At 42.5% G+C, this 26,841-nt stretch overlaps 1 protein-coding gene across 2 annotated transcripts in view; it reads left to right on the top strand.

The window, feature by feature from the left end:
• Positions 1-11,347: 11,347 nt before the first annotated feature.
• ppp1r16b (protein phosphatase 1, regulatory subunit 16B) overlaps positions 11,348-26,841 on the top strand; it is a 64,418-nt gene continuing 48,924 nt past the window's right edge. For both annotated transcript variants that reach the window (XM_084464627.1, XM_084464628.1), the window contains exon 1: positions 11,348-11,482. The gene's annotated coding sequence lies outside the window, so the exon portion shown is untranslated. The remainder of the gene's footprint in view (positions 11,483-26,841) is intronic.

The raw sequence follows: 26,841 nt of genomic DNA on the forward strand, positions 1-26,841 counted from the left end.
CTAGTTTGGATTGACTGTTTATATCATCTTCTACACTTTTGACTATTCAAAGCTGTGAACTTTGTTGACGAGAACACACTTACACTACTAACAGACATTCATATCACAAGGACAGGATATACAAAATATTTGATGTATTATGGTGGCATTTAACATATCCATGTTTTGTTTTTTTCAACAATACTTTTTGTAATTACCCTAATTCATTTACATAATATGGATGTGGGTAAGTAGTATTCAATGTATGGAGTAATCAGGGCATTAGAGCTTAAATATTCCCCACGCTGATATTTACAGCTTTAATTACAATAATAAGCAGACATGTGATTGTATTCATAATCACCGTAAAACATGATGGCAAACCATTACGGGGGCATCAAACTGTCTTTCGAGGGGCAATGAGGGCATTAGAATGATACTTATGAAAGAGCAGAGTGCATGCTAATGCTTTAGCATGGTGTCCAGTGCCCCACCCACCTCTTGGTTCATCCATAGCCAGATCAATACGGATTAGGGAGACAGCAGGACTAGAACACTCAGGCTCATGCCTTTAGTCTACACCATTCCTCAGGCTCATTAGTCATTCTTCAGTATTTCCTCCGCTCTTCTCATCTTAACCAAGCAAGTTATTCACTATCACTCTGTTGTTGGGCCGCAGTTCACCTGTAGGCATCTCTGATCAAGATGGCCTCACTCTATCTGCTCAGCAATCAGCAATCCTCACATTCTCACAGTACTGACAAACCTCTGCTATTGTCCTGCAATCCAGATGTATTTTATCCTTCAGTAAATCATAGCATGTCCCCTAGTGCCCCCCCCCCCCCCCTCTCTCTCTCTCTCTCTCTCTCTCTCTCTCTCTCTCTCTCTCTCTCTCTCTCTCTCTCTCTCTCTCTCTCTCTCTCTCTCACACTCACTCTCTCACTCTCTTCCTCAATTCCCCATTTAGTCCAGGGAAGAGTGGAGAACATGATGCCAGTTGGCTCTTGACGTCCTTCTTGACCTCTTGGCATACTTATCCCCTTCTTGGCAAGATACAGAGGAGAAGAATATGGCAGTTAAGCCATTTAGATCAGTGGTTTTATTTTTAATTTTCAAGGTAAAATAAAAAAAAAACACTCTATTTGAGGCATAACTGTTTCACTTCTTTGACTATGGCTAAACGCAAAAAAACAATGTCCAAGGCATCAATGGCTCAAAAAAACAATGTCCAAGGCATCAATGGCTTAATTGAAAGTTATTTTTTGCATGTTGATATACCTCAATGTTTGGACAAAACAACATACAATGAGCTTCAACAAGTGTAGCTTACAATTGATAATTTATATCGGCTGTACCCCATAGAAGAGCAGGAGACTGGACGATGGAAGCAAGTTGGATGTGACTAGCCTCAATTCCCATTCTAGTGATCTTATGAATCATGGCATGTGTCTGTTAAAATCTTTTAGCTTTCAAATGAACAAACACACCAAACTGTTGCTATTTTAAAGCTGCTTGTTAGAGTCAATTTTCTATTATTAATTTTTTGGTCACAGCAGCCTCACTGGCAGACTTCATATAAGTATGGGTGTAATGTATGTGTTACATAACAGCAAATCAAAACAATTTCAACACTTTATAACTATAACTATAGCAATCACCTGAGGACTGATGCTGCAATTAATTGTGGCCAGAGTTTGTTGTGATGGAATGGAATTAGTACAGCCATACCACAACAAACTTTCAGAAAGTAGGGCATAAAAAGCCTGTGTTACATACTATTATCGCTACACGTGCTAACCCTCACGTTCAGAACCAAGATACCTCTTATGACTATGCCATTCAGAAACATTCAACAACTGATTTATGTGACAGGTTATGCACTGGGCATAAACCTGTTTCTGAGAACACACTCAAACATGCGTGCCACTCTCACCAATCAATCATAGTTGACACTTAAGAATTACAAATGCCCACAGATCATCATGTCAAAGAACCGGTCAATTGTAGCCTACAATTATTGCTGCTAGCAATATAAATCTTCTGCAATCCGCGATATGGAGTAAAAATAGATAAAACAAAGAGCAGCTACCTAGGCCACTTGGTCGAACCCTGTCAGCAGGTGTCTCAATATTTCACCATATCACAATAGGCCTACACTTCAGGCCATTAAACATTTACAAAAGTGAATTAAATGTAATTAACAGACAGGTTTCCAAAATTGACGTCATCTCTAATCTCCCAATGAAGCCTTTTATAACGGCAGTGCTGTTAACTGCAGCCCAAAAAACAGGCTCTTCAGATTCAGTAGATGTGCTCTGCAGAGTGCAGACAGCAGCAGACCATAGCAACCGCTGCTAATACCCTAGCAACCCAAAACGCTTTCCTACTCGAAAATGAACAATACAAACGTATCAAGTAAAATAAATGGCAGGCAGGCCCAATAATAATAATATCACTGTTGCAAGCGAGCGCACACATTCGTAATCTGCAAACATGCATTGCTAATGCCCCTTTTATTTACACACCGCCCAATAAATGAATGGCTGAACACAAAGGAATCCGCTGCGCGCGACCTTACCTGGGGAAATAGCATCGAGCCCCCAGAGGCGCGAGGTCCCCGCGGTGAACAGGAGGATCCCCCCGAGCACGAAGCTGACTCTGGAGCAGTAGCTAACAGGTTAGCGCGATGCAAAGTGACAACAGACAGATGGTCGGTGAGGGCTTGTCCTGCTCGGGGTTAAAGCCGCGGCTGTAGTAGGCTGTAGTGCCATCTACGTTATCCTCACCTTGGAGCTGCTGACGTCATGGCGCCGAGCATCACACACCGCCATACGACACGCCAGGGCGCTGTCATGCTGTTGGCGGCATGGCCTTTATTGTGCGTTGCCGCGCTACTCAGGTAGCGTTGAAGGTAGGAGGATAAGGTATACAATTCGGTTAGGGGAAAGCATACATGCGCACGCACGCTCGCACCCACTCGCACGCACGCACGCTCGCACCCACTCGCACCCACACACACACACACACACACACACACACACACACACACACACACACACACACACACACACACACACACACACATATATATATATATATATATAGACAAGCCCCCACCATATATATATATATGGTGGGGGCTTGTCCTTAATACGTTTGTATTGTTCATATGTATAATGTTACCACATATATTCCCAAATAAACATGTTTCTGTACATGTTTTACATGTACATTCCTGCTTAGCTGTGTGCTCAACAGACAATCAAACTGGTTGCCAACTGGCACATATATGAGAGGCCATCAGTGTCCACAGTGTGGAGGGAAGGTAGAGAAGAGACAATTCCTTGGACAGATAACACTCTGTCACATCCTGTTTTTGTTTTCATTGTCTGATTAGCTCTCTCTCTCACACGCTCTCTCTCTCTCTCTCTCTCTCTCTCTCTCTCTCTCTCTCTCTCTCTCTCTCTCTCTGTCAAATACACTTCATACCAGATATGTGTGAGTGTGTCTAGGTTGTGTGTGTGTGTGTGTGTGTGTGTGTGTGTGTGTGTGTGTGTGTGTCTGTCTGTCTGTCTGTGTGAGAGAGAAAGAGCGAGAGACAGAGAAAGGGGAACATAGAGAAAGAGATTAATACATAAAGAAAAGGAGCATAGCATGAGAGAGAGAGAGAGAGAGAGAGTGAGAGAGAGAGAGGGAGAGAGAGAGAGATAGAGAGAGTGAGAGAGAGAGATAGAGAGAGAGAGTGAGAGAGAGGGCAGGCAGGCAGTGGGCAAATAAAACATCCCATGCTCTTCCTGCCATTGTTTCATCCCAGAGAGCCACATGGACTCTGTTGAGGCCACACCCCCCTTGAGCGGACGTGCTCCCCCATAGGCCTATCCCACCTTCTGCTGCTCAAGGTTTCCATGGAGACAGAGAATATGACCGCAGATGATTGCTTCCTCCACCGAAAGGCATTCATGTGGACGATTTTCAGTTGGGGTGAGGTGAGGGATCCTGGCCGTTCATTTTAATGTCTTGTGAATGTTCTTTGTTGGGAATTATAAGCAGCTTTGAGATAGAATGAAACACATTTACTTGTTATACATTAGTAAGATTGTAATGACATATCGAGTCAAATCCATTGATTCAATTACAGTTGAGAATGCAGTTAAGCGTGTGTGTGTGTGCATGTGTGTGTGTGTGTGTGTGTGTGTGTGTGTGAACACACCTTAACACAAACATGCAATGCAAACATTGGCCATGGACTCATTGATTTACACTAGTAGAAAGCAGAACTATATTTGTGATATAAATCAGGTTAAACTAGCTTGTCAAATGTGTATTTCCTCTTCTGAGCTCTCTTGCTAGTTAATACGTTAACTTACCACTTAACTTACAGGTTTATTAGAAGAGAAAGGAAAAGAGCAATGACGTTCGGCTTACATATATCACACGTGTTCATCATTAAGCTGAACTTCATAATTGTTTAATGGCCTCTGCTGCTTAATTAGGTTACACCTACACACGCCGGGGTTGTGCCTGGGTTGTGCCTAGTCAAATATTTTCTTGGATGGTTGGCCAAAATCAATAAATATGGTCAATCAGTCACTAAAATTACTTTTTATGATGAGAAGAGGTCTAAGTCCTGCGATAGGCCAACACTATTCGTCAAAAGTGACCCTGTCCCCAAAGTCAGAAGGGAACATGCAATTCAGACACTAACAGAGCACAACACTTAATTGAAATGATTGGGTGAATTATAGCTGAGGTATATTTTTTACAGTGCGAGTGGAAATATCCAGATGTCGTGGGATAAGAAGGGTATTGGTTTGCGTCTGTTTATTATCCGTTAATAATGACGTGTTTTAAGAATTTTGGGTCAAGAAGAACATCTTCTATTTACACTCTTTAAAACTCAAGTCTTCTAAAATGTAAATGTTGGCGTTAATAACTGATGCTCTCCTCTTCTCTTCCATCCTATTCCAAAGGACTGAAACACAGACCCTTTAGAAATAATGACATGAACGATGAAAATAGTAAGCTTATATTTGTATTAAAGCTGATTGGTACATGAAGCTAATAATGGCCTGTGTTTGCTCCATAACAAAGTTGGAGTAGGGGGATTACATACATTCTGAGACAATGGTACCAATGGAACCTGCCAAACAAAATGCTATATTTAACTTTATGGTATGTATATGCTGCTTTGGGATTAGCCCTATGGGAATGGGGTTACACATGTTTGATGGGAATCAGTTTGATCTCAGCAAAACGGCCTCTGTAATGCAGTGACAAAGTAGAGGAATGAGTAAAGGATAGGCTAAGGATTTTTTTTTTTCCTCTGCCAAAGTCCCTCCCACTTTACGGTGTCCTGCCAATTGCAAAAGCGCCAGTAGTCCCTCCTACTTGCTTGGCTCGGGTCTGCAGACATACAGAGACAGGCTTCTTGGCCAAATGGGAAAGGCAGACATACCATTAAATAGTAGGCCTTTCTCAGAGTCAATTTTAAATATATAAAACCGGAAACGTATAAGTTGTACTACTTAATTAGGCTGCTGTCTACATAAGATATTTTTGTATTGACACTATCCAACAATATGCCTACAATAATGTATATCCGCACATCTATCTGCTGGAATGTCCACATTTATTTTCAGCAAATTGTTTAAATATTCTTATAGTGAATGTATTCTTAGGACTCGCATTTCAAACATTCAATGGCAATGAGTGTTCAATGTCAAGACGAAGACGGAAATCGTCTCCATGTGACTCATCTGTTGCCCTACCTCATCTTAACTCGCAAACTAACTAGCAAACAATGTTGGCCACTGTCCATCTGATTAACCAACACTTGTTGGGTAAAATCTGTTCTACTCATATATGGTTTTCTATTTTTATATTTCTATGTTATTTTCTGTGGGTGGCATTTAGGCTCGGTCAATATTTGCAAATTATAGGCCTACCTATCAATTAGGCCTAGTAATAACGGAAGTTTATAAATAATGATAATTATGTCATAATTATGTTAATGTTACATTTACAAACATTTCATCACTATTTTGGGCACTTTTGGCACTGAAAGAAGTGGACTATTTGAGATTCGCTAAGGGGATGGACTGTATACCTTACTAAATAGAAAAACTATTTTCACATTCCCACACGATTAAAACCTAACGTTCTCAGTTATCCCTGAACGGATGGCTATTCTTGCATGTGTTAAGTATCGGCCTTTGAACTCTCCAGCGCCACCCTGTGTACAATTAACGAAAATACAGCAGAGATTAGCCAATGTCAGCATTTTAATACACTCACTCTATCGTACAAAAGTTGTATAGATCTAGAAGCCATCAAAGTGGTCTAATATTATTTATTGAATTACCAAATCATGAAGTCATGCGTATATCAATAAAGTGCTTACATTTAAAATGTTGATAATCGTCACTCATTTTAAGTGTGATTTCTAAATGCTGCCAACAGAGGGCAACCTTGCATTTTATTCATGAAATGCTGATCCCTGAAGATCATCGTTCATCGTGTTCAACTGAGAGAAACCAATAATTTGCGTGACAAGTGTGTCTTCTATGCAAACAAACACATTTCCTCTGGCAGCAGTTGTTTTAAATTTCCCTGGTCTACTAAAATCAGTGACCTGGAGTGTATTCCAAATTGGGGTGTTGTGTGTGCCTCAGTCAGTATGAAATCACTTGGGGATGGAAGAGAACTGGAACTGTTCATTACAGCTTTGCAAGACTGCAGATCAGGACTTGAGAGACTTTCCCTGTTGCAGTTGGGTAAACAGTGCTTATTCACCACTCCCTGGTTCACTTGATTCAGTTAGCTGTATACTCCACCTCCATGACTTCAGCCCTATGGTCCCTTTCTGCGTTCCCATCTGATAAACCTTTTGCATGAATTGAATGAGGAGTAAACAGAATACTAAAGTAAACAGAATATATTAGTAGTTTCCTCTCTCTCTCTCTGGCTCTCTCTCTCTGATTATATGGGTGGCACTCTCAGTCAGTCTTCATGATGTTTCCAGCATAGAGTGATTTATCCACTTTGCTGTTGCTGTTCGTGTCCGCAAGAGCATTGCAAATGCTACGTTGTCATTTGTATATGCATTGTGAGTGACTCAGTAAAAGCTGGATCTGGATCAGAGTTATCGGTGGTTGATACTGGACTACAACAGGCATTTAGCGTGCACACTTACCCATTGAGACTACACATATAAATGCAGGAGATTGAACGTTTGTAGATCTATAACATTGCACAAATATGACTCATTCTCCAAGTCCTTCAGCTTAGCTTCTTTATATCAAAGCTGTTAATATTTAATGGTATTACTATGGCCAAAATCCTTTTAAGATCATCTTTGATGATGCAATGACCCATCATCCACGCAATGTTTTTTTTACTACTCCAAATTTACGCACATTCAAAAAGAATATAAAGAGGAAGTCATATTTTTGGCAGAACGACTTGTGCTGTCATTTGCATTGCTATCTCTACATCTTTCTAAACAGCCATACCATTATGGCATGCTGTGCCATAATCAAAGCTGGCAGACTGGATTGCAGAGCGTCACAAAAGCCCTTTTCTGAAGTGTACGTTTTGCATATGCCGAGGTCCATCAACACTGCTTGAATATTAACCATGCTGACAAGACTACAAGTTCCTTTCAAGAGTTAATTCTTAGATTAATCTATTAAAAATATCATATTCTATTGTTAAATACTTACTTGCATACTTTCACACGATTTTCATACAATGTATTAAAAATGTATTTGTTGTTTGCATCACTGGAGAATAAAAGACAAATCTTTATTGTGAAATAAAATAGAAGTGATGATGGTGAGAAAAAGTCCATACAATGCAAGGTTCAGGGAAATTTCGAATGGGATTTCAAAAACCATCTACAGGATTGAAAGAATAATATAATTCCTAAAATAACCAAAACAATAAATCAAAAACTATCTATATATGGGAAAATGAAGATGAAAATATTTGGCCTGAATCCGCCCTGTGGATTCTCGCCTGCCTCCTATAAATAGGCTATCAGCAATAGGCTATATATTTTAGATGCCGCACTGGGTCGATTAACTTATATGAAAAGCATTTTGTTCCAACCAATATAAACCCTTTATGTCTCCTTAGAATGAACCTTTGTCTCAACGTTCTGTGGGGTACTTTAAGCAATATTAAAAATATATATGTAATACGTTTTCCTGAGATACTAGGTTTATTTATTATTTGGCAGGTGTAATGTTGCAATTTTACTCTCCATAAAATGTCATAATAAAATAATATGGGTGATATCCTTGTGCCGGGGAGGACCGCTGGTAATCAATTTAGTATTCTTTATTGTTGAAAGATTGCTCTCTATGAGCTGCCTTCTTCGACTGTGGGTTCATAGGCCCCTAGGTGGGATTTGACCCCACACCATAACCGCAGCAGGTATAACCACGTCTGTATATTCTACTATAAATATTTAGTGAAAGAAGAACCTTACAAAGAGCCCCCAATTTATCTCTCGAAAAAATATTTGGCCTTCTTATTTCTCGTTCTTGTTCTTATCTCAATGTTCTTGAGGTCTGGAATACTTATTGCAGTTTGTCTAGCTAATGTGTCGTTACCAAATGACTAAGGCTTTATCTTGTGTCCCCGGGAGATAAGTCCCTGAGAGCCCTTTAGCGGGGTCTCTATCCCAGACTCCTTTGAATTCTTCTGAGGCCCATAAGTGGCCTCATTTGCGCATGTAACCGCCCAAGAGACAGACCAAGTGTCATTTGCAACTGTCCAATTTGCATGTCTGCTACTCACAGGGTGCATTTCAAGTGCCCATGGCTCCCGTATATTTTTGGAATCTACATACACGTTCAATCTTTTCAAATGTTCCCTTGTCTGACCTGATAACACTATTATACCTTATTTAGTGCAATTGCTCAGAAGACTGTGATTGCTCTGAACACTACAATCACGTCTGTAGTGATTATGAGTGGCATGGCATGTAGCCTATAGACAGACAAAACCTGAGGACAATACTCATATGTACACCGGGACAGAGTCAATGTCTATTCTCATACAGTAGTTTCTTCTCAGAACAACTGAAACCATCATAATCATAGATCTGGCCAGTTGGGATTTCTCTATGCTTTTGAGGAGGTGGGTCGCTGGTGGCTGATCAAAAACAGCACGGATAATGAATGAACCGAACCGAGGTTTGGTCGGAACTAAGAAATGAGAGCAGAGATGGGATGAGCACTCTGACAGCATGAGGCGCATTACGGACACATTATGGTATCGACGAGCAGGCATGGAAAACACTGGGCCACCCTGGGAGGGGAGGCAAAAAGCTTCCCACTCTCACAGTGTTTCACGGTGAAAGGGGAAGCCTAATGCTTCACGGCGCTCATCAAAGCACATGTTCATGAGCACTGCGGTCATGACACCTAAATAACAAGCAACCGTGATTGCCGTCAATTTGGGAAACAGGAGGCAGAGTGGTCGATAACGAGGGCCGTTCTTGTAGCCCTGCTCGTTTGAAGGCCTTTAGCTAAATGGTTTGGTTCTGACATGGCGGGCACTGTTCACCACCATTCATTTGCAATGTTGTGCATGCGACAAACTGTGTGCGTGTTTGGGTGGCTGTATGCATGCGTGTGCCTGTGCGTGTATGCCTGCGTGTTTGTGTGTGTGTGTGTGTGTGTGTGTGTGTGTGTGTGTGTGTGTGTGAAAGAGATCCATCCTTGAAAGGGCATTCAATATTTGTCTGCCATCAACTGGGATAATTAGTTTGTATCTATTAATGTTATAAACAACATTTGGTTTTAAATTAGACCTGTTTAACTTGTGCGTTGTCAAACATCAAAATGTTCAAAATGTATTCATATTAAAATATATGATGTACCGTCATAGACGTCATCATCACTGGTTCACAATAAGAAAAAAACGATAAAGGTTGCAGAGAAAATGAACTGGGTACAGCAGAAAAAAGTAAACGGCTTCAACAGTAATCTCATGGTTTCTCGAGCACCAAGTAACACATCGGAATATCCAGGGAAAAGTGTGCACCATGGGGCGAGAAAGCAGGCCATGAAATATGTAGAGGGCAAAATGCTGAGAGTCTCCACGTTTTGCCCTGCCTCCCCAACCACCCTGGCATCAGGAGCAGAACATGGACAACAAGAAGCGGGGTTCAGGGAGAGTTGGAACAAACCCTGCCGACGCTCGCTGCTGACCTAATTCTCTCAGATCCTCCACATGGGCGGTGAGAGAGACATCCAATGTTGGGCTTCTTCTCGGCATCACGTGACCATAATACATGTATTGTAGAGTACTATCTCTTGTGCTGCACTACACAGCAGTATGCAAACTGCATTGGCTCCATTACAGCTGTAGTATGAAGAAGTACATTGGCCTGAAGCTGTGAACAGTCACGCTAGAAGTGGGAAGTCTTTATTCGTAAAAAAACCCCTGAAGAACAGAAAAATTGCAGTCATAATGATAATAGTCATAGTGACTTTATCAAAAATGTGTAACTTGGCGGGATGGCCTGTGACATATTGCATTACAAATGGCTGATGACATGTCTTAATAGGAGAGCTGCTATTCGCTGCAGGTCTATTTGGCCCTGAATTATAGTTGGCATATCGTATCGCCTTAATGACAGCTTGGAAATGAATTTCCTCTATCCTTCAGGAATCACATTTGAGCCTTTTACAAGTAACATAGGATGATTTGTGGGGAAAGTGTGGAAAAAAAGAAGACGGAAGGGATTGAGAATGACTATGGCAGGATAGGATAGGCCTAAGCCTTTAAATTGCTTGTTATAGAGTCATTTACAAATAAAACATGTATGTTTAGGTATCTCTGGTTAACCATCAATCATTATATGATGGTTAACCAGAGGGTTAACCGATGGTTTCATAACTTTCCAAATGACTATGCTTTACTACTACTACTTCTATGGGCTACTAATACTATAAGTTAGAGTGGAGTAAACGCTTATTACAGCTTTGGGTCCTGAAAACAACAAACAAATTCCCATTAATCTATAGCGTTGATGGGGGACGTGGAATGGATGCTACACCGTCTCACCACCGTTTAGTGTCTGCATTTTGCTTCAGTCTCCTCCCTCCAGCTGCCTCGCCAGCACACCGCCCCGCCCTCAAGAGAAGCCTCGGTGTGAGAGAGAGAGAGAGAGAGAGAGAGAGAGAGAGAGAGAGAGAGAGAGAGAGAGAGAGAGAGAGAGAGAGAGAGAGAGAGAGAGAGAGAGAGAGAGAGAGAGAGAGAGAGAGAGAGAGAGAGAGAGAGAGAGAGAGAGAGAGAGAGAGAGAGAGAGAGAGAGAGGGGGGGGGGGGGACGCTGCAGCTACGGCTCTTGTAGGCAACCCTGCTGCTCCGTCCTGCTAACGGGACAAGTTAAAACATCCGAGCTCCAGCGTGTGAACGTCGGATCTCCGTCCTACTCAATCCATCTATGTGAATACAATCGACATGCTTCAACTTTGAACTAAAGTGCGGTAAGTAAACCCGTTACATATGTTGTCAGTTTGGGGGATAAAAGCACTCCCGATGATTGAATAACTACAAGGCAGAGAGGTTTATCGCCCGGTAGAAAGTGGTACGCAGAAGCAGCATGCCGTCTTTACACATCTTTGAGCAGTTAGCTTACTTTATCCTTTGGCGAAAGATAATGAGAGAAGTGGGGTTAGAACGTGCCATGACACCGTTTGATGGACTGTTCCCGTCGCTGGCGTCTGAAATGTAGCAACAAGCAATTTTGATTGAAAGATAGTACTCATACACATCCTTCGCAGGAGGTTACCGTTACATAGCAAATGTTCGTGAAAAAAAGTGTCCGCTTCTATTTGAAGTAGTTTTTACGCTGTTGGTTTGACCGTGTTCATGGCATGTTGAAAGCGGTGCAACATAGCGTGTACAAACTTTGAAAAACGTCTGCGAGCGCGAGGGAAACGAGGCATGTCTCGGGGGAGGACCCGACACGGCTTCAGGCGGCGGTACGAGGCTGCTGGGAGTGAGGTCTACTGGGGACGGCGTCTCCACCAGATTGACATGGTGGAATTGGCTAGAGCTAGACGCTGCCCACAAACATGTTAATTTTGCCCTTTAGGCCCTACGTACAATAAGGACTTCCAGAATATAACGTTATATTCAGAGACTATACTGATGCAGTCTATAACTTGTATTTATTACATTGCTGTAATTATGATAATCCATTTGCGATTTGTATCGACTGTTATAGGGTTCAATTGTTGTATGTAACCAGGTAGCAGTCATACATGATTAATCTTCTCTCCCTCCTGTAACACAGAGAAGCTATAGGCGGTCACTAGTAAATCCTGGTTAAGCCGTCTGTAAGGTGGACACATGGTTGTTTAAGCTGTCTCCCTGCATTGCCCTCCTCAAAATGCTAACAGAAGGAAATCATTGGGGGCTGTGTTTTGGGGAATTATAGCAGATGTGAGTTTGGTATCTGCTTGACACCATCGCCCTTTTCAAATGCTTGATATGCGGAGACAACTTGAACGATTTCTGGTGCTTAACTACACCGCATCTGTACCGGCTGTCAGCTTACGTCAGAAATGCTCCATCAAAGAGAACCAACACACACACACACACACACACACACACACACACACACACACACACACACACACACACACACACACACACACACACACACACACACCACAGACATAGGAACAAGGATGCTCAAAGACTCAACGCATATTCATAATTACAAGATACAAACAAAACAACCGCCTCTCACACACACACACACACACACACACACACACACACACACACACACACACACACACACACACACACACACACACACACACACACACACAAACGTGTCAGATGAGCACAGGGGCCCGTGTAATTGTTAATAATTGCCATGATACTGTGCATCCGCCGGCGTGTGTGTGCAGAGTGACGGCAGACAGCCTAAGACTCCAGCAGCCTCCCACAGTGCATGTTCTTTACTCACAATTTTTAATTATTCCAACACAGCGATTTGGATGCCGCTCATGAAATATTAAAAGGTAACAGGCTCTCCGGGGGCTCGACTTGATTTCTCCCTTCAAAAAAGTCAAGAGTCAAAAGCAGAGCTGACCAGGCAATGTCTGGGATTCACACATAAACATGGCAACCCATTCCACACCTTTTTTTCTACTGTTGCTCTGAAGATATTATCAAAACATTTTTTTACATACAAATAAACTCCTGCTCTATCTTAATTTATTTTGCCATGGCTGACAGAGATTAGGACATCACCATTTGTGCTCAAATGAAAAACAAAGGTTTATCTTCTTATTAAACAAAGCCTAGCCGACAATACACTGTTCTTTATGCATTGCTGTGTATTTAATATCAATTCCACCCCATTAATAATCATGCACTGACCACCAGGGTAGGGTTGAGTGAACCAATGCATAGCCCCATGATATCAGACGATGTGAGATCTCGTCGCCTACCGTAAGTCTGGGGATATTTCAATTCAAGTTAGTGGTTCAAATTGCAGCGACAAAGGCCACTAACAGACCCACAGCTATTACATTTTACTGAGAAATGTCGCCTTATCTGGAATCAATGCTCTCCCCCCATTCTCCTAGATAGTGAAAAAACTGGAGATATAGCAAATTACTTTTTAAGACAGAGAGCTTTTTAAACATTGAAAATGTATGTCCTGAGCAACACAACATTATTTGATTCCTTTTCATCCAATGTGTCTACAAGATGGGTGAAATTAAGTTTTTCCACAGACACTCATATTTGAGGACAAGAAAGAAATGTTGGTACAATAAGCATTGACAAGCATACATGACTTCTGAAAATCTTTTCAACACAGTTTTAGCAACGGAACCTTTGTCCTCAGTCTCTAGTTGAGCGAACCGTTGAGAGACTTGAGTAGAGAGTCTAACCATGGCATTCATGTGAAATGCGTCGGAGAAAGCTTCCATCCCCAGGGGTCATAAAAAACAATAGCATACACTTGATATCAGCAAGAAAACAAACAAGAAAGCAAATACTATAGCTCTATCACCTTTGTCTTTAAACCCTGTTTAGTTAGGGATTTGTCTCTCTGCTTAGGGTTATCACTGAAGCGATTAATAGGCAGGGTGGTGTGTCCCCCGCAGTAAGGAACCAGCAGGACCCCAGAGATTTGGGACACCAACCGCGACCACTCACTGAGAGGGTGAAGCTACCGGGGCATGCTCCGTGTGGAGGAACCAAATTACTTTGTTTGGGGGTTGAGTCACCCCCTAACAAATCAGAAAACCAAACCCACCTTGGAGTGTTTCTATGTATGGCTCCTGCAAAACAAATATGTTTTATATAAATCAGTTCATCTTCATGTTAAAGTGCACCAGCAAAGTACATCATGGTATGTTCACCTGCCATGAAAGCAAATGTGTAATGCATGGCCTGAAAAGCCCATAGGTGATTCAGAGTGTATTCCCTGCCCAGCCATGCAATCTGTTCATTCTGCACCGGTCCAGCACATTTTCTGCTGCTCATCTGACAGAAATGGCCCCTTAAATCTTTTTGTCACAATATTATGTTCAGCACAGACGGTAACTCTATATTTCACAGCACTTCCACTTCCTGCAATCACTGTTGAGCTGCTTTCCAGAGTGACATTTCGCCTCCTAAATTATGTTTGTGTAGTGGATGTTGCAGGAGGCTTATAATACGTCTATATGTCTGTCTGTCTGTTTGTCTGTCTATCTAAGTTAGTCCCTTGCTCTATTAAAAGAGATCAGACCAAGGAAGGAACTGATAAGCAAAAGCAGATAATCTACCTAGAACCAGACACAACGCAAACAAAGAAGCTTAAATGACAAAACAACCAAAAGTCCAAGGGAAATCGACAGCTGCTAAAAGTTGTTTCCCTGTTAAAGCCCTGCTCGGAATCCTTCAGAACCTTTAAGTGTGATCTTAGCATAAAATGCATGGAACAGCTGACGGTGCAGCGACTCCATACTTAGTGGATGACTGATGACTTAATCAACCCAGCTTATTACAGAAGCCCTGTATGTACTGCTGGCCCTGCCGCAACCAGTCAGAATCTGAGTGTTTTTGTACACAGGAAGTGAGTTCATGGCGTTTGTGGGCTGTGCTCTGAGTTCAGGAAGACACTCGCCCCTAGAGGCCCGTGTAGGCGTTTTGTTCACCCCCTTGCATTGTTTTGAAAAGTATGCAAAGCTGTGATGGGGCCAGATTGAACACAGACAGCACATCATGGGGAATAATGTAGATATATGGGCAATATGCTTACTTTCTTAAGCAGCAATACTGTCCTACACTTGTTTTGATGTGCCCAAGGAGTTACATCTCTATTAGATTAGAGGAACACAGCTGTTGGTCTTCAAAGGTAAAATTGGCTTTTTGAAGGCTTTTTTCAGAGTCTGCCTTTGTGCAGTGATTGATTGGTTATTTTTTAACGTCTGCTTTGCTCTGGCTTTTTTTTTTTTTTACCATGCTCTGCTTCCGTTGTCTTCAATTTAAGCAAAATACAGACACTGGCTGATTGTACCAGGGCTGTGTGTGTGTGTGTGTGTGTGTGTGTGTGTGTGTGTGTGTGTGTGTGTGTGTTGGTGCATGCGTGTGCACTGCGCAGACACTTTCTAAGTAGTGGTCAGTGTAATGCCTCAGGTATCTGCTGCCATATAGGCCTTTGCAAATGTGTGTGTTTGTTTGATAGCCATGGTGCTTAACTGACTGAGACTTCGCCATTACCATACACATGGCTACACTTTCAGCTCAATTTGGATAGAGGTTGTTTGTTTTGTATGCTACTAATTCTGTGCATTCTATTACACAGGCCATCAGACACAGGACACACTCTTTTGGGGTTGTAAGCCTCTTCACCTCTCGTGTTTAGAGTGTGTTGGGATGGGAGTTTTGCATTTTTGATGAAGAGCACTGGTAGCCTAACCGATGTGCTTCGGCTCTTCTCCACTTCTCAAAGTGAGGCTACCCTCCAAAGTGTTGACATCTCAGTTCCTTGAAATATTGATGAGCTAGCAGAAGTCTAAAGGGCTCCTTTTGCGAATCCCCAGATGATGCCAAAGGACTTTTAAAGCTCCCTGAATGTCTGTGCCTACACTTGATCTAATCCAATGGGCTAGGCTGCTGCATTAAAACAACGCATTAACACTAATAATGTAAGCGGTAGCGTTAACAATTACATTTGTTCATTAGAGATTGCCAATTTGTCTTATATACAACATGGAAGGTGGTTTTCTTGCCCACTGCTTTAGGGCAAACTAGGGCCTATACGCCTGTCTCTCTGTTGTGGGGTAGAGGCTATAGGCTGGTTCTGCTAATCCATGCTGGGGCTGGTGGACCGGGACCAGACCAATTAGCAAGTCAAAAGACTACAGGACGAGGAGGATGAGAAAATGGTCAAATTAAATGAAATAAGGACCCTGAGATGAGAGAGGGTGGAATAGATATAGACAAATAAAGGATTGAAAAATGTATTGATACAAGAAGACATTGTCAAAGAACAGAATGGAAAGGGGTAAAAGTTCAGAGTGGCTGCATCAGATGAGGCAGTTCATGAACCTAAAGTCCAGGGCAAACTGTGGTCAAAGCGTTTTCCTTTCTTTCTGTTTTCTTTGTGGAGCCGACGGATTGTCAGCCCCACCCAAGTGTGTGCAGCTCAAACTGAACTGCTGAAGCAACTGCGAGAGGTTTCCCAAACTCTTTGAACTGATACTTTCTATAAACATCCAAAGGGTAATATTATTATTATTATTATTATTATTATTATTATATATTCAGTTTTGATTAAGATCTCTAATTAACTTAGTCACAAGTGCTTAAAAGAGCAAACAATGCAATATCAACTTAACACTTAAAAAGCCTAAGAACCAGGTTTGGCTGCTCTCATGCTCTCAAGATATTTTGTCCCTTGTTTTATCGCCTGTTGACAAAGCTCAGGAGTGCTCGTGAAAATCGGCCTCCCACAGTACCCCTGTGTCAGGGCTCTACTGATGTTGGTGACTATCCGTAGGAGCAATGGTGCTGAGTCTGACAGTGTGCTCAGTTGTTGACACAGTACTGTACAGCATAGATCCTGATGTTGGTGTCATTCAAGACACAATCAGAAATCCTAAATGAACATTGGCTTTGGTAAGAGAAAATACGATTGCATCTGAGCGTAGAGGTTTCACGACAGTGTGCATGACTTAAGACGGAATACCTGCTTACGAATGTATGGGATTTGTAGATTAAGCTCTCATAATGGCTACCCGTTGTTGATTAGCATTTGTGCACAGGAAGTCTAGCATCACAGAGCAAAAACCAAACAAGAAGCTTACACTAAGAGTGCTTTTAATCCGTTACTGTACACCCCGCCTGGGGTGGGTAAATCAGGTTCCTCAGCCTGCCCCTGACCCACGACTGTCACTTTAACGCCCCAGCTGGGTTTGCTTCAGATCAATGCAGCACTTGAAGCACCACAATGGCCGGCCTGTTAGCGTGCTAATGTTGTGCTGAGCCGAGAGTGTGTGTGAGGCAGTGCTTGGTACAGCTGAGATGTAGGCTAACGCTGTGTGTTTCAAAGCGTTTATGTAGCTCTGGTGTGCTGCTGTTGCTGCTGTGTAATTCATTACAGGTCAGCGAGATATTGGTCAGTGGGTCCTGCTTGGATAAATCTTCAACAACGAATGAATGCATGTATGCAATTTTAAGATTGCTTGGCCCGTGGGTGGAGGTTTCATATGCATATCTGCAGCTTACGCATTTTTTAAATGGTGCTAGATGATTTTGTGATGAGCTTGTTGTGTTTGATTTTGATTTAATTATTGTGCTCTCTTCAAGGAGCTGACAACAGTCAGGGCTAGAATTGAGGTAGAAATGGCTGAACCTCTCCACAGCATGTTCACATGACAGGTTTCTTTTACGTCTTTAATGGCGTCTTCCCCTGCCCTCCTTACGTCACAACAACAGGGGAGAGAATGGCCCAGAATCCACCTGACCTGAGCACTTTTAAATCAAGGCTTTGCCTGAGAAACTAAATTCACTTTCCGCCGCCAACTAGGACAAGTCTTCTATAGACGGAAAATACAACTTGCTTTAAAAAGAATGGTGAATGGGAGAGTTGGAGGCAGAGGGGGGGAAAGAGACGAGAGACATGACTTTGGATGGAGGGAATTGATAAACGAGCAGGGCAGAGCTATGAAAGGTCACTCTCTGGCGATTAGAACTATGAGAGATGGGTGGACTGTCGCACAGAGTGGGTTTAATGGAAAATGGTAATCGTCAAATACAAGCTCAGCTGCCTTGTTTCTCTCTGGTCGTAGTTGGATGGCTGTGGGCTTATGACAGCTTTGCCCCCTCTTTACTGTGCGGCTAGACTGGGTTTTGGCGTTATTAGGGTTTTGCAGAACAGAAACCTCCCCCCCCTCTCCCCTACCCCCATCAGGACCCTCTTTTCCCCACCATGGGTTTCAAGGAACTAGGAAGATGAGCACAGATAGGAACACTCCACATGACAATCACCAACACTAACTATTACAAACTAGGCCTATATTCATATTGTTTATATTGACATACATCTTACAATGTATTCATATTAATGTCAAATTGTACAGTCAGGCTATCCAATCACTACAAATACTAAATCCTATTCCCGTCTAACTTATTACGCAAAATCTATTCAGTGGTTAATTATTAAAGTTGAAAAGTAGAGAGCAAGTCCAGACATTTCTCATGATCGACCAATTCAATGGCCCTGAAATACATCAAATTGAGTATCTATCAAGCCATCACTATGGTTGGTTTTAACGGTGTAATGAAAGGGTTTGGGTGGAGGCTGGGGAGCGGGGCTCCACGGCCCTGAGTCTGACAGTGGAGTCGGCCCTGTATTCAGCTTCTGATCTGTGAAGACACAGCAGCAGCTGCTTCATCTCTATGCTGCTCTTTCTTTACTCCTCCTCTGATTAGAGCCTTGTTCTTTATCTGGGAGAGGAAGCCACTGAAATGTAAAAGAGGAGCGGGAGAGAAACAAAGAGAGGGGCCAAACATTAAAAATATTGATTTGATTCTGGCAGCATCAAACATCAAATGTTCTTTGTGCCGCTGAATTAATGATCCGTGAAAATAAGGTGTGTGTGTGTGTGTGTGTGTGTGTGTGTGTGTGTGTGTGTGTGTGTGTGTGTGTGTGTGTGTGTGTGTGTGTGTGTGTGGGGGTGTATGTGCGCTTGCGTGTGTACATGCGTGTGTGTGTGTAGTTGTGCAGGGGTGTGTGTGTGTGAGTGTGTGTGTGTTTGTAAGTAAAGCCCCCCAATCCAAAGGCAAACCTGTGAAGTGTTGAATTAACTTAAACTGACTTGGGCAAGGGTCATGTTTTGGCGGATGTCTTAAGGTTGTCATGAGTCAGATGTTGGCATAATTTCCTGTACTAACGGCCACAACCTGTACATTTTTGGCTACCAAATGCAGTGTTTTCTTAACTTGAACCCAACGGAGAGAGTAGCAGGGATCCTGCCTTTTCCTCTCTTTATGACTGCATGAATGATGTGTTGAAAATATAATTGATTACACATTTAAAATGATTAATAACACTTAATGTGATAGAACTGTAAAGGTAAAGGCTGAATTTAGGCATAAGCTTTTCATTTTGCCAACATCCCAAATCAAACGGTTGAATCATGCTGCAATGCCTTTACCCAGCTGGAAAGTATCATCTTTGAAGCAAAACAGATGTTTTTTTGCTGGAAAGCATGACAGGAAAATAAATTGTTACGATGGATCCCGCTGGTGAAAGCAAAAGGATGGCTCAGTGATTTACGAGGACGTATTTCTGGACGGTAAAGTCAGCGCTGGGCTGAAGGTAAAGCTGAAAGACAGCCAGGAGAGGATGGGACAAGATAAGATCATACAGATATATAGATACAATCTCAGATAAGATCATGCAGATATCTCACACCACCAAACCTTCTATGGCATGCTGGTAGTCAACGTGGGGGGCCGGGGGGGGGGGGGGGGGGGGTTGGGGGGGTGTTTGTCAGAATCCCAGGCGCCACAGGTTCTTGGGCCCCAGCACTAGCTTAGGATGTTTGCGAACGGTCACAGAGGACCGAAATTCATATGCAGGCATGTGTGTTTTGCAGTGTAACAAAATACACGCTCATAACGTTCGGTGGACAATCCGACCATTATGTTGAGCTTACATAAGCCTTGTATGTTGGTGTTTATTGCATCAACATTTAATGTTATGATTTACAGTTTACCTCTTCAGAATGCAGCGCTTGCGTGGCACACAAAGCTCTGAGTGACAAAGAACTGCAGCTGGCCGTGAACACGAAGAGAAGAATACCATGACGCGCTAACACACACACACGCACACACGGTCTCTGAGCCACACTGGGCCATTGTGTGTGACAGCGCTGCCTGTGTCTGTGCCTGTGTCTGGGCACAGGCCTCTTCCACGCCTAAGGCTGCACACTGTTGCAGATATTATTATTATTATTATTATTATTATTGTAATGAAGAGCTTTGTGTGTGGACGCAAGTGTGTGTGTGTGTGTGTGTGTGTGTGTGTGTGTGCAGGGGTGGTGTGGGCTGATATACAAGGCCTTATTGTCTCTACAGGGGGTCCGCTATTTAGAATACTCTTGATTCACCAGATAATGAGCTGCGTTTGCGTTCCACTGCCTCCGCACGGCGGCCGTCACCTGTGTGCATTTAGTTGTGATGCCTTGTCTGCACTGCCAGCCAAGGACTGATAACACTAGGCACGTGTTGCTCCATTATTGGTTATGAGGATGAGGCAGGAGGGTCTGTGTGTTTGTGTGTGTGTGTGTTGGGCGGTGGGGGTGGGGGGTGGGGGTGTTGGTGGCGATAGCAGCATTTCTGATTCATCTGCCAACATGCGCCGCTGGCGGGTCTCACTGTTGTTGCGGCTTTGTCTAGCGCTACAGGCAGTGGTCCAATAACGGTCAACACTGGAACGCAACCCGCCCTCCCCCCCCCCCCCCCCCCCCCCCGGGCCATGTACACACTGGGGAACTAACACCTTGTTCAGGCATTCACATACCACACACATTTGAGTGTTACACGGACACACGCACACACACACACACACAGATACAAGCTGTTTTCACACATGTCCTCCGGCTTTTCGCCGCATTTGTATATCAGGACATTTGACCCTGAGGGTGATTCCCATTTATTCACACTTAAGGCCGGGACCCTATAATGTTCACCTAATATTAATAATAAAAAAAACATTTTCTATATATGCGTGCAGCTGAGAACTCATGTATTGTAATTAATTGTATAATGTGTACTTTTAGGGTTATTATAAGACCTATCATTTAGCATTCACCATGAATGACTCTGAAAAGCAGTGCTGACATTTAAAAACGAACCATTCAGCGAGCAAAAAGCAACAAAAGGCAACAGGCTGATTATCGAGCCTGTTGCTGATTATCAAGCATGTTGCCTTTATCAACAGAAAGCAACAAGCTGATTATTGTTTAGGGGGCCACTCAATGCAGGCCGAAGCGTCATCAACAGACCCTCTCAAATGGTGTGAAATGCAGACCATCTACTCCTCATTCACATATAAGGTTATTAAGATTTGCGCTGGCTAAAATTCACATATACGGCACATCCGGAGAATAGAGGGAGAATAGCAGGACTTACGTGTATGTGTGAAAGCAACTACAGACTGCCTCTCTGTTTCTGTTTCTCTCACTCTCTCTCTTTCCATATACATTCACACACAAATAACGTGGTTCCTGTTGTGTGCAGCATGACTGTATCCGTAGCGACCCAGTAATTGATGGGGTCGTAACCTCAGTGGGTGGGATTGTATTATTTTGGCAACTCCCTCCAACAGGCCAGTTAGGGGAAGTGTAGTAAAAAAATAAAAAATAAACACATGGCTTTGTTCTGGTCTGTACCTCCACATGTTAATCAAGATCGCATTGCCAGGGAACTATTTCGTGCGGTGGAATTTTTATGCCATGTTTTATAGCAACCATAGACCATAGTGTTTACAGTTTAACTAGCTGACAAAGAGGCCATTCTGAATGGGAGAGTTGTGTGCCTTAATAAAAACCGAAGAAGATAGTTATTCCATATACCATATCTATACCTCATCTTGGCTTTTCTACTGTCCTGTATATTTTCTTATCTTCTCTTGTTTTCTCTGTACACTTGTCCACTTTTAATTAAATACAAGGCAGTAAGCTGAGAATGTCCCCACTCCTCCCCACTAATGGCCTGGTAATTAGGAGCAGTTGGATGCCATGAGAGGAGGATTCATGAAGAGCCATTGTTGATTTTATTGGTCAGCAGCAAGACCATCTTTTGAGTTTCGGCTCCATTAACTTTATTGTATCCTTCTTGTGTAGTTGGACAAAAACCACAGTGGTATACCGCGTGTGTTGCACCCGGGGTAACGAATAACAATCTGAATGGAGCAGCTGGCATTGGTGTTCATTTGAATATTCAAAATGCACATAATTAGACGGCTGAACTTGGAACTTGACTTAATACTTTAGTGAATAGATTTTTGTTCTCGGTTTTACATTTATAAACTTTATAAGCTAGGGTAGCCAATTAGTTTTAAAGCATTTTTTGTAAAATCTTCAGAAACCTTTCTTTACATCCCTACAACAATCAATAAATCAAATATGCTTTGACAAGAAAAAGGAAAATGTCAGATATCTGTGTTCTTTTTGCAGGCCTGCAATAAGCCTGATTGCAATTATTTGATGCCCTGTCTGTCTGACTACCTGTCTTCCCACTTAACTGCACACATTCTGCCTGTGTGGAGTCTTCCACACGGCTAGCCAGACCTATAGCCAAAGCTTGCAAGCTCATTTGTTTTGGGGGACTTGCATTGAAGTGAGTGGTGTTTTTTTTTGGTTGGATACTTTCAACCAAACTTTCTACTCTTGCTTGTTTTGTTCCAATGTTGTCCTGGGATTGTATTTTTATTTCAGAGCAGATTGAAAGAATGATCTAGCAATTAAGTTGCACATTAAAGTAACATTGATAATAATGGTATCCATCAGGACGAAACATTACATTGACAATGACTTTTTTGAATTAATTTAAACTTATTTTGATAATGCTTTCTAATATCTATAACAGATATTTTTATATAGGCCTATGCTCTCTGCATTTGCTGCTTGTGCATGGACTAAAATTAGCGCCACACACAGTTGAAGTATAGTGGCGGCCGTATTATTAATTGCTTGAGTTGGGTTCTTTCTACACAGTATATTCACAATGGTCTTCTTATAATTAATGGGTTAAGATGGGTTCTTTTATCCCCAGTGCAGAAAACTGCAGAACTGCTGAAAAACAGCGCTCACCGCTGCACTTTTCATTCCTCACACTGTGATAAAATACCAAGAGGCAGCAAATGCTGACTTTTGCACAAGCTTTAGTGTGTGTGTGGAGGGATGTGTGTGGGGTGTATGTGTTTGATTGTTTGTGTGTGTGTGTGTGTGTGTGTGTGTGTGTGTGCAGAAAAAAAGTGAGTGAGATGTGGTTTTCATTCATTATGGCATCAGAAATTATTCAGTTTTCAGGGCAAAATGTGCTCTGCTAATGCAGTCCTTTCATGTGTATATGCAAATTAATTACAAATACACATTTGGATATAATAATGAATAAGCAAATTACAACAAAGAACAGAGTAATAGGATTCAAGACAATGGCATACAGCTTTGTCTTATCAAAGCTTGTTGATATTGGCAGTTGGCTCATACATGAACAAGGTAAGTGGAAGTGTGCTGCTCCTATCGTTAATATGTGATGGATAGGGGATAATTACCAGACGTATGATGTGGGAATCGAGCCAGGCTGCACTGGAAACGCCCAGCGCATCAGGACGATTGGACATTGCCATTAGCAAACATAACCCAGTTAGTACTGATCTTCACCTTCACCTGTTCACCCGTGCAACAGCCGATGACAAACGGTTGTGGAAAATGCATTTCTCCACAGCTTTGAGCAAAGCCTTTCATTTATACTCACTGCTGGTGGCTGCTTCGGAGGCACAATACAAGCAGAAGGCATTCAGGGAAACTGTGGGGAAATATGGATGTCTGAAAATGTTCCCCTCCCCTTTCATTATGTGAAACATGAAGCGGGGATATGCTGAAGCGTAACGTGGTGTGTTTTGGTATGAGAATGGAATTGGATGTGTACTTGAGACATCGGCAAAATGCATGCAGAGATAAAGCTGTTTATGGATCATCTATGGTATCTTGGCATTGAGAATATGTATGCTCATGCTCTGCATGTTGTGGTGTCGTTTTCATGTAGTATGCCATTGTTCAGAAACGTGTTTATTGTGATATTGTGTCTGCGAACGGTTAATTAAAATCCTAATGCTACCTTTTCTCTTTGAACACCCCCCCACGGCCCCCCTAAGGTAGTGTATTCATTTAATCAACCATCTTTATTTTTAATTTTTTTCCTTTAACGTGGTGTCACACTGAACAAGCCCAAATAGCAACTGGTACGCACGCGAGAGACAGATGCCTTCCCAGCCTGTTGCTATCTAAATGGTCTCTAGCGTGAATAACTCCGCTAATGAAGGTTTCTTGACTGGAAGCCTTTGATTGAAGAACAACACGCGCCGTGCATCGGGTAGTCAACAGCACAGCAGTGAGTGTCTGTCTACTGGAACATTCTTCACATGAACCACATACTTATGAGCCATCGCTTCAGAGCTGCCCCGTTTTGACACATTTGATATACGTCTCTTGATGTACACAAATTTGCTTACACAGATTCTGCTCGCACAGTAGACACACAACATCAATTAAGGGGCCTTGTCTGAGCCCTCCCCCCCCCCCTCTACTGCCTGGCCCTTGCGTGGCAGACGCTGAATAGGCTTCACGTACACTGGCACACACACAGTGTGGGCTGTGCCTTAGGTTGAGTGCAAAACTGACAGAGCAGAAAAATAACGTGTGTTGCATGCAGGGCCACAGGATGACTAATGGAGCTGTTGATACTAGTGCCGAATATATATATGTTGTATTCAATGGTGATCTTTAATACAAAAGCGCAAGAGAGCCTCCTCGAGAACACGCGCAATGATACAGTTAGTAGCGCTATTGTGCTTGCAAATAACCTGAATGGAATCTGTAATCTGGCAGGCGATATCTTTGTTGATATGATACCATAATCGGGGGGGAGAGACATTCGTTCCGACCTCTTCTCTCTGACACCATTCGTTCTGTGTGCCTTTAACGCTGCATGTAATGCAGATAACATTATCCCACTGTGATACATTGCGATTGCGGTGTATATATCATATAGCAATAAACCCTGTCATGGAAGTGCAAAGGAACTTATCGTATACCACGAGTACCACTCACAGTGACACTACTTCTGTATATTGCCGAGTTGCTGACTACAAAAGCCCATATTTTACTCATGACCAGGAACACACAGTCAAATTGCAGATTGCCATTTTGATTGTACTGTTTGCTGGCTCTACCAATGAGCTTGACACAGTCAGTCAGTGGTTGCTGATAAGTCTCTCTCTCGTCATCTGCCTCTCTATATCTGTGAGTGGGGCTCAGTTGCTCTCCGTCTCAGTCTCTCTGGAGTAGATCCTTGAGTTCACACCAGCACCCTTGCGGTGGTGTAGGAACATTGGGTGCATGAATTTATGCATGCTCCTAAAAGATGACAACTTGACAAGCTCTGATTTTGAGAGGGATAGAGTGGGTGTCCTTGGCCTCTTTGAGGCAACAACGTAAGAGGTAAACACTAAGAGGCAAGCAGGAGAGAATGCCAATGTGTGTGTGTGTGTGTGTGTCTGTGCGTGTCTGCGTATGTGTGTGTCTGCGTGTGTGTCTGTGTGTGTATCTGAAACTTCTAGACTTAAAGAGAGCTGAGTGATGCCGGAGGAAGTGATTAGGCGGCCGACTTCCTGTCCGAGTTCTGAGCAGAGCTCGGTAGGGGCTGAATTGTTCAGAAGCAACGCTGTGTTCTTTGGAGGTTGACAAACCATCGCCATCACACAGCTAATGCTTGACTGCACACAGTGTAGGTTTTGACCTGAAAAAGGGTTCTTACGAATGGGAGGGCAGTCATGTGTCATTGTTTGTGGCATGTTGCGTGTGTCTGTGTGGTAAATAATCAGGAAGTTAAGTGTGACTGTCTATTAAAGCTCAAGGGAAGCGTTTTGAAACATGTTTTACAAATATTCAAAGGAACATGCAATGCAGTCATGGTCTAGAGATCCTCAACAGTTATATTGACTTTAGTTTATAGGAACCGATCGTTAAAATATGTTGGCAGCCGTGACCAAACAACAAGTCACTCATGTAGATACAGATACACAGTCGCGCACTGTGTACAACCATGTAAATATGAGTATACGACCTCAGACCATATACACGCTATGTTCATAGTAGTGGCACCACATACCTTACTGTAAACATTCCATCAAACACAAGGTTGCCTTTTAGTTTGTTTCCGCACATGGCTCAGGATGTGGTCTACCTTGGTGAGCTTCAACTCAACTTAACCTTTTTTTTTAAATATGATGAAATAGTATGAATCTGCCGGATCTGGCATTGTAGACCTATTACATGCTGACGTGAAGTATCTAGTATATAGAGTAGGAACTTGGTTTTGGACACCAAAGTAATCTAGCACATTTAATGTCATTTTTCTGTTTCAAATGCATTTCCTTTATTGGTTGTCGTAATATTTCATGTTTGCATGCCGCAGATAACTGATCCATTACCGTTTCCTCTATGATGTATTTTGTGGGTAGTAATAATAATGTGAATACAACTTCTTGGAATATTCCACTAAGGTCAGTTAACCACAAAGAAAAGCAGCACTT

This window comes from Micromesistius poutassou, assembly GCF_964030765.1.
Source record: "Micromesistius poutassou genome assembly, chromosome: 2".
Classification (NCBI taxonomy): Eukaryota; Metazoa; Chordata; class Actinopteri; order Gadiformes; family Gadidae; genus Micromesistius; species Micromesistius poutassou.